This window comes from Arachis hypogaea, chromosome 7 (assembly GCF_003086295.3).
Source record: "Arachis hypogaea cultivar Tifrunner chromosome 7, arahy.Tifrunner.gnm2.J5K5, whole genome shotgun sequence".
Classification (NCBI taxonomy): Eukaryota; Viridiplantae; Streptophyta; class Magnoliopsida; order Fabales; family Fabaceae; genus Arachis; species Arachis hypogaea.
In genome coordinates this window covers 22,320,640-22,330,007 of record NC_092042.1, presented here as the reverse complement: position 1 = coordinate 22,330,007, position 9,368 = coordinate 22,320,640, and the positions used below count along the sequence as shown (strand labels likewise).

At 35.2% G+C, this 9,368-nt stretch overlaps 1 long non-coding RNA gene across 1 annotated transcript; it reads left to right on the top strand.

Moving 5' to 3' along the window:
- The first annotated feature begins 5,957 nt into the window (after positions 1–5,957).
- On the top strand, positions 5,958–8,721 carry LOC140174213 (uncharacterized). Its single transcript, XR_011863452.1, has 3 exons — positions 5,958–6,122; positions 6,215–6,268; positions 6,347–8,721. It is a non-coding gene; the product is annotated as an uncharacterized lncRNA (long non-coding RNA).
- Positions 8,722–9,368: the final 647 nt, after the last annotated feature.

Sequence of the window (9,368 nt, the reverse complement as noted above, 5' to 3'; positions counted from 1 at the left end):
CCATAGCTTTCCAGCAATATATAATAGTTCATACTTTATTCGGAAATTGACGATGTAACTTGGCGTTGAACGCCAAGTACATGTTGTCTGGAGTTAAACGCCAGAAACACGTCATGATCCGGAGTTGAACGCCCAAAACACGTTATAACTTGGAGTTCAACTCCAAGAAAAGCCTCAGCTTGTGGATAGATCAAGCTCAGCCCAAGCATACACCAAGTGGGCCCCGGAAGTGAATTTATGCATCAATTACTTACTCATGTAAACCCTAGTAGCTAGTCTAGTATAAATAGGATAAGTTACTAGTGTATTAAACGTCTTTTTGACCACGTTTCATCTTTGGTCTCAGTTTTGTATTATTCATCTTAAGAGGCTATTGATCACGTTTTAGGGGGCTGGCCATTCGGCCATGCCTGAACCTTTTACTTATGTATTTTCAACAGTGGAGTTTCTACACACCATAGATTAAGGGTGTGGAGCTCTGCTGTACCTCAAGTTTCAATACAATTATTATTACTTTCTATTCAATTCTCTTCTATCCTTATTCCAAGATATACGTTACACTTAACTTTGATGAATGTGATGATCCGTGACACTCATCATCATTCTCACTTATGAACGTGCGTGACTGACAACCACTTCCGTTCTACTCTAGGCCGGGCGCATATCTCTTAGATTCCCCAACAGAATCTTCGTGGTATAAGCTAGATAGATGGCGGCATTCATGAGGATCCGGAAAGTCTAAACCTTGTCTATGGTATTCCGAGTAGGATTCTGGGATTGAATGACTGTGACGAGCTTCAAACTCCTGAAGGCTGGGCGTGATGACAAGCGCAAAAGAATCAAGGGATTCTATTCCAACCTGATTGAGAACCGACAGATGATTAGCCGTGCTGTGACAGAGCATAGGAACATTTTCACTGAGAGGATGGGATGTAGCCATTGACAACGGTGATGCCCTACATACAGCTTGCCATGGAAAGGAGTAGGAAAGATTGGATGAATGTAATAAGAAAATAGAGATACGAGAGGAGCACAGCATCTTCACACACTTATCTGAAATTCCCACTATTGCTTTACATAAGTATTTCTATCCCTTTTTATTTTCTATTTATTTATTAATTTTTGAACTCACCATAAACCAATTTAATCTGCCTAACTGAGATTTACAAGGTGACCATAGCTTGCTTCATACCAACAATCTCTGTGGGATCGACCCTTACTCACGTAAGGTATTACTTGGATGACCTAGTACACTTGCTGGTTAAGTTGAACGGAGTTGTGTCCACACATAGCCAAGAGCCACAATAATGATTCCATACAACAACAAAGAATACTACATTAATGTGATCACAATTTTGTCCACCAGCGAGACCCTGCGGCTCCGACGCGCCGCTTCTCTTCTCCTTCCCCCTGTCGCACAATGTTCTCTCCTCTCTTCGTTCCCTTCTTTTCTTTCACAGAGTGCTTGTGTCTCTGATAGGGAGTGGCGGCTGCAGCTAGGGTTGGCTTTTGGAAGGGAAAATGTGGACTCAATTAGAGTTAGGGGCATTTTTGTAATTTCACTCAAAAATAGGGATAATATAGTAATTGAAACCCAAATTAAATCCAACACTAATTGTATATAGAAAATACTATTTGCTCCTCATTTTTACAAATTATTTTCAATAAAATGTCCCAACCAAATAATTAGAAATAATATAGTTAGTTTCTTTATTTTCTAAAATAACAATATTAATATTTAAAATATTAATTACTTAGTCTAAATCATATAAAATTCTTATTATTTCACAACTACCAACTTTATAATTTAAATCTAGAAAATAATCCAATAATTATAAAATTGGACAATAATCATAACTTATCTCAAGTTCAATAAATCAAAACTTGCCTTAATTATCATTAATAAAATAATCTCTGAAATTAAGGCTATAAATAACTATATGATTGAGACTTGATCATAATAAGACTTTTCAAAGGTTCTGGGTCTTACAGCTTGTATACAATGTTTCCTTCCTTGAAAATTTTGTTTATCAGGCACACATCAAGGGGGAGTGCATTGAACAAAAGAAAGGGGGAGACTTTTGAAAATCTTCAAAGGGAAGTGCTTTATCCTAATTCTTTCAATTCAGTTTAATAATGTTTATCATCAAGGGAGAGATTGTTGAGTTTGGAAACAAATATTAAAAATGATGATCAAACATTATTAAAATGTTAATTAAATATTTTTTAAAATATTACAAATTGTTTGTTTGATTAGTTTGGTTTAGTGTGCAGGTAAGCAAATTAATTGTGACCCAAATCAAACAAGTCCACCTTGATCAATAAACTAATTCAGCCCATACCAAATTGATTGAAAACAAGTGGCTGAATAAAAAAAAAAAAAGCCACATGTTTTGTGTAAGAAATAAAAAGAAACAAGTTGGCCTAAGAAACAAATGTCTAAAGCCTAAGTCATGAAAGCCCAGTTTGATTACTAAACAAATTCAGCCATATACCATATTAATTTAAAATTAGTGGCTGATTATTAAAAAGAAGAAAATCAAAAGGTCCCACTTTGCAAAAGTCACACACGTTACTTCATTTCTTGGGTACTGGAACTTGGACTTCAATTGAGTTTAATTTCATTAAAAGCATGCTTCGGTTACTACATTCCTTGGTAACCGCAACTCCAAATTCAATTGAGTTTAATTCACATTGAAAGCTTTCTTCAAAAGTTTACTCTCTCTCCTCTCTCTTCTTTCTTGCTTTCGGTCACATCTATCATCAGAGAAGAAGAAATAAGCAAAAAGAAGATATCACAGAAAAGCCTATGAAGAAGAAAGGCTAAAAAAGATCTTTTCTTCAAAAGGAAAGATTTGGAGAAAGACTTCAAGATTTTGTTACCAAGAAAGAAAGAGATCAGATTCGGGCAGGAAACAAATCTACCTTGGTTAAAAGATCATTTTCATTTTTGTGCATCAATGAAGAAGATAGTATCTGAGTCTCAGGTAGGGAAGAAGCAAAAATGGAAAGCCTGAAGTTGTCTTGGATCAGAACCATATCAACGCTTAGAATCAAATCTTGAGGTCAAAGTCAAGATCAAGGGTCCAGATTGAAGAATCTTGAAGCAAAAGGTTGAGAAAGATGAGGTAAGCATACATGCATCAGCCTCGGTTCTCTCATCTCTCTCTGTTAAAGCCGCTGTTACTCTATGGTTGGAGAAGAAGTTGCTGGGTGATCATGAACATCTTTCTTATCTTTTCCTAGTGAATTTGCATTTAAATTATTTAGTTTAATCAAGAATTAATTATCTTTTAGCCACTATGGATGCTACTTTGAATCTCGTGCAATTTCATTTATTTTAGGTAGCATTTGGCTGGATTTGATGGAGAGGAAGCTTGCACGAATGGAAGGAGCACAAGAATTAAAAGAGATGATCAGCGAAGAGCGACACAACACGCGAAAAAGACCATCGACGCGTACGCGTGACTGACGCATACGCGTGACATGCGCCACGTGCAGAAAATGCAGAAAACGCTGGGGGCGATTTCTGGGCCCCATTTTGGCACTCAAGTAAGGCGCAGCTCTCTGCCAAGTTAGGCGCAGATCCAGTGAAGCCTAGTGGTCCCCACGTTACAAGGCGCAGATTATTTAATTAATTCTAATTTAAATTTAAATTTTAAAATAGGAAAAGATATTATCTTAATTTTAAAAATTAGATTTTAAATTAATTAGGATTAGATATAAAAGATAATGGGATTCTATTCCAATTGAGATTCCATCTCATTCTGTAAATTACAATTTACCTAAATCCTAATTTTTTTCTCTGAACCATGAGCAACTAAACCTCCACTGTTAAGGTTAGGAGCTCTGTCTATTGTATGGATTGATACTATTATTTTTCTATTTTAATTCATGTTTTGATTTGTATTTCAAGAATTGTTTTCATTCTTTATCTTATGAGTTTGGGTGGAACGGAATTATAACCCTCTTTCTAGTTGAGTTCTTGTATAGCTTGGAAAAGCTCTTTACTTGAACAACAGCTTGAAAACAATTTCTCTTAAATTCTAATTATCTGGACTTAACGGGATACATGACATATAATCCTCTTATATTTGGATAATTAGGATTTTTGTGGCATATAAACTAGAATTGAACATCACCCTCTAATTGGAATTAATTGACCAAGGAATTGGCGGTTGATGAATTTTAGAGGAGACTAAAAAGGTCTAAGGAATTAGGGTTTAGTCATATACAGTTTGCCAGGAATTAAATCTTTCATGATTAAAATAAATTAATAAAAAAAGTCAATCCAAAAAATAGACAACTTTAAAGGCTTAACTGCTTTCTCCATATTTTATTCCCAACTTATTTACTTGCCTATCTTTCTAATACTTTGAATTTATTGTTTATGCTTTTGAATCTTCAAAACCATTTTCTGTTTGCCTAACTAAGTAGTTTAACCAACCATAGTTGCTTAGTCAATCAATTCTCGTGGGATCGACCCTCATTCACCTGAGGTACTACTTGGTACGACCCAGTGCACTTGCCAGTTAGTTTGTGGTTGTAAAAAACCGCACCAAGTTTTTGACGTCGTTGTCGGGGATTGACTGTGATTGACAACTACTGGTTGTTTGATTTCTTAAATTAGGCATTTTTGCTTTAATTTCATTTAACTTATTTCTTTTTAAAATAATAATAATAATAATAATATATTTTGATTTCTTTTATTTAAAATTTTTTTCTTTTCTCTTAATTTCTGAAATTAAGTTTGGTGTCCCTTTAGTTGTTTTATTCTTCCTAGTTATTTTATTTATTGAGTTTAAATTTCCCTTATGTTTTTTCCGCTTTGCTTGCCTGTATACCACATGGTGCGTTTAATTCTGTTTGGTGTTTTATGCTAAGGAAAAATAATGGAGAGAGATCACATGGGTTACTACTCACACCCAGGGAGTAATTCTTATTATTGTGGATGGAGGAACTACCCAAATTTTGGTTGGCAAAGTCAAAACCAAAGAAACTTCAATGCTCCATGTTTTAACTATCAATAACTACCATCTCTATATTCATGCCAAGAGCCACCACCTCTCTATCCATATCAAGAACCATCATCTTTCTACCCATATCAAGAGCCACCATCTCCCTATTCATACCAAGAACCCTCCTCTTTTTACTCTTATCAAGAATCATCATCTCCTTCTTATTCATATCAAGAGCCACCATCTTCTTATTCATATCAAGTACCATCAGATCTTGAGCTTCTCATGAAAGAATTCATACATGATATAAAGATGAGTGTCAAAAATATAGAGAAATATGTGCAGTCGATTATCAAGAACCAGGAAGAGGAACAAGCAAATTCCTTCCCAAGAGATACAATGCAAGATCCTATAGAAGAAAGTGAGGAAATTAATCAAATGAGTTTATACTCCAGTGAATTAGAGAACTTTCTACCCTCACACATGGAAGAAGAAGAAGACGCAAAAACAAAGGAGGAAGATGCAACAATAAAGAAGGAAGATGCACAAACAAAGGAGGTTGTAAAGGATAAAAACAATTATGGGAATCTACACTCCAATGAAGCAGAGAGTGGCATAGAGGGTGAGTTTATTAAACCACCAATTCAAGAAGTTCTTGATGAAGGGTACACTCTAACCATCACACAACACCAAAATTTTGAAATCAAAGAAGTGCAGACAATCAAGGAAAGTACTGACAAGGGGATTGTTGTAAACCCCGCTAAAATCGGTAATTAATTAGTTAATAAATTGTATTTTAATTAGGAAAGCTAAAAATACAAAACTAATATTAAAATAGGATAGAGCTCGTCAAAACGAGAAATTTGATATCAATTTCTAAAAATTTGGCTCAAAATCGGACCGAAAGGACCGAACCGGTTGAACCGGGGCCCAAACCGAGCCTGTGGGTCCAACCGGACCCATAATATAAAGGAAACAGCAGCCTTCTTCTTCCTCATTAGTTGCTGCAATGCCAAAACAGAATTGGAGGAAACGAAGAGAAGCTCTCAAACCCTAACCCTTTGATCCACCATAACTCCTCCGTCTGGGCTCCGATCGCCGCACTGTTCGCGGCCACGCGCTCAACGCGTCGAGCTCCACCTTTCTATCTGAACAATTTTACTGGTAAGCCTCCTATTAAGTTTAGAATCCCTATCCCTCTTTCTTTGGTAAACTTGAAAACCTATGGTGAATCTTGTCCAATTTCTATGTTCTAGGTTCAAGTTAGCTTCCGGAACTTGTGGGCTCAAGCTATTGAGCATATGAGTATGGTAAGAATACCCTAACCCTAGATCAATCTTATTTTTTGGTAATAGAAAACTGAATTGGAACATATATATGTGTATTAGGTGTAGTTTAAGAGGGTGTTTATGCATTGGACTTGAATTTGGATTACTTGGAGCTTTGTTGGTGACAAAGCTTGCTTTGGGGCTGTTTGATTGAGCTTGGAGGGGCTGTGATTTTGTGTTGAGAGGCTGCCTTGGGTGAATTAAGTGATCGGCCAAGGTATGGTTTAAGTTTTGCACGTTTAATATTTACGGTGTTGTGAAAACTTAGGTTAGAGGAACCATAGGATAAGTTGAATTGTTTGTTGCAATGTTGTTGGAATAGATTTGTTGGTGGATTTATATATTGGAATTATGAGGTGTGGAAATTATTAATGGTGTGCTCTTATATTTATTTATGATGGATTAGGATTGGTGTTTGTTAATAAGGATGTAGAGTTGTGTTGTGATGGTATTGCATATGCTGTAACTAATTATGTAATGATCGGAATTGCATGAAACCAAGTTTGGGCTAAACTTGGGAATATAAGGAACTAAACTGGAAAATTTGGGACCTTTTTGTTAAATATACAATTTATGGCAAATTTTTAAAGTTAGGCTGTTAAATCTGTCCTACAGCAGAAAAGGTCAAACAGCGCAGCAACTTGTTTGTCTTGCTGCGACTTCTACGAATTGAGTTTTAGAGCAAAAATAATTTTTTTATAAAATTTGATTAACTTGCTTTATTTCTCTAAAACTTCAGAATTTTAAGAGTTGAGGATTGGGAGTTGTGAATTTTTGAATATTGGTGGTCAAAGCTGAAAAGAAATAGATTTCAGCAAGCTATGCATCAAATTCCAATACTTGTAACTCTTAGAATTGAATAGCAATTGGGTTGAAACTAAGACACCCTTGTTCTGGATGAGCTAGAAGTTCCCAAATCAAAATTTAGCTTAATTGGAGTTTTGTAATAAAAGTTATTCAAATTGAAAGGTACTAAGCTTGTTGGTTTCAAAAACAGATTTTGACTCATTTTTACTTAACTTCCAGGTAATGTAACTTCTTCATTAAAATTGGTATTAACTCAGAACCAATTGAGAAAGAAACCTGAATGAGTAAAGTTTAACTACATTAATTTTTAAAATCATTGGATTTAACTTGGATTTTATATTGAATTTTGAATATCACATGCTGCTGCTGTTTTTCTGGTTTTATGCACTGTAGAGCAGTCACATTTTTTCCTTTATTCCTGAGGCTAGAGAAATTAGAAAATTATGATCTTTGATTTGTTAGAAAGCTTATTTCAAGACAAACATATGGACATAAAGTGTGTGCAATTCCGAGTTTATTTGTTATATTAAAAACAGAAAAGAAAATAGAGTGTCGAGGATGTCTTAGTGATAGTCATGGGTTCGAGAAGTTAAAGTTTAATCTTTGTGTGATGTGATTGAGTTAATGTTAGAGTTGGGTTGATTTTAAGATTATTCGATATTAAGAAGGTTGAGAAGAGTTTGATAAATAGTTTGGTCAGGACCCGAAAAGGGTAATCAAGATGAATTATAAGGAAATGATGATGAAAAATGTGGAAGGGAGGTTGTTAATAAAAGGAGTTAACATGCCATGGCTTGATGAATGATTAAATAATGACTATGACTATGAAATGGCTTATGAATGATGATATCTGAGATACGAGTTTCCCTGGGTAAAAACCGTGGCTCGCCACCACATCATCCAGGTTGATTCTCGATATTCTGTTAACCCTACGTCGTAAGGGTGACCGGGCACGTATAAATTCCCGGGTATGGATAACCCCCATTGAGTGTTTTATATGATTATTGAATGTGAACTCTATGCATAGACTCTTGGGGATGCGCGACGGGGGACAGTCTAAGGTTTTTAGACTTGTCGGGTTGGCTAGATAACCGACAGATGGGCCCCATCAGCCATAGGACAGATATGCATCATATGCATTTGTTTGTTTTGATTGCTATGCATTTCCTGGGTTTGCCTAATTGATATATATCACCTGCTATCTGTTATACTTGCTATTTGTACTATCTGCTCATTACTTGTGCGTGATCCTGTTTGGTTGCTTGTTTCTGTTGCATTGTGGATGATGGAGGGATGGAGGAAATGGAGAAATGGTTTGGTGTTAGATTAGGATTGAAATTGAGTAAGTTAGGTAGATTTAGAATACCTACCCCTATTTATAGCTTCTAATTAGTAATTAAGTTGGATAATTATATAACGGAGTTCTAGGATTTCCTATGGCATTCTCAGGACCTTATTTATTATACGCGTGGCACTTTTACCATGCTGAGAACCTCCGGTTCTCATTCCATATTGTATTGTTATTTTTTAGATGCAGATCGAGAGGCTCCTCGCTAGGCGTCTGGATCCTGGAAAGCGAAGTAGTCCTTGGGTGTATTTTGGTTTCTATTTGTATATATGTATATATATATATATATATATATATATATATATATATATATATATATATATATATATATATGTGTGTGTAGCTTACTCTCCAAGTAACTTATATACGCTGCTCCTCTTAGAGGTTGAGGGAGAGATAGGAGTTTACTTTGATATTTTGGTATATTTTGGGGACACTTATGTATGTTTATATGTATATATGTATCCTCCGGCCAGCTTTAGCTTCGCAGGCTGAGTCAGGGGCTAGTTATGTTGTTCCTTGGCTTTTCTTTATCCTTTCGTTTATTGTTTTATCATGTTACTTTTAGGTTTCTTAGCACGCAAGTAATCCTTTCCTGAGCGTTGCGCTTTTTATTTTGCAATTTTTTTACCCATTTTTCAAGGTTCCTAGTTAAATAACTTTTTCTTTATTATTATTATTATTATTATTATTATTATTATATATATATATATATATATTACTATTCTTAAAGGTTGTAATACCTTACTATCTCAGTCTTATGACTTAAGCATAATACTAAGTATGGTAGGGTGTTACAATTGTGACCAAGAAACAGAAGAAAATATCTATGAAGAAGAAAAGGTCATCAAAAAACAATCCAACCTCTACCCCAACAAGCAAGGTGAACCAAGCTAATCACAATAAAAGAAAGCTTGTTAGGAGGAC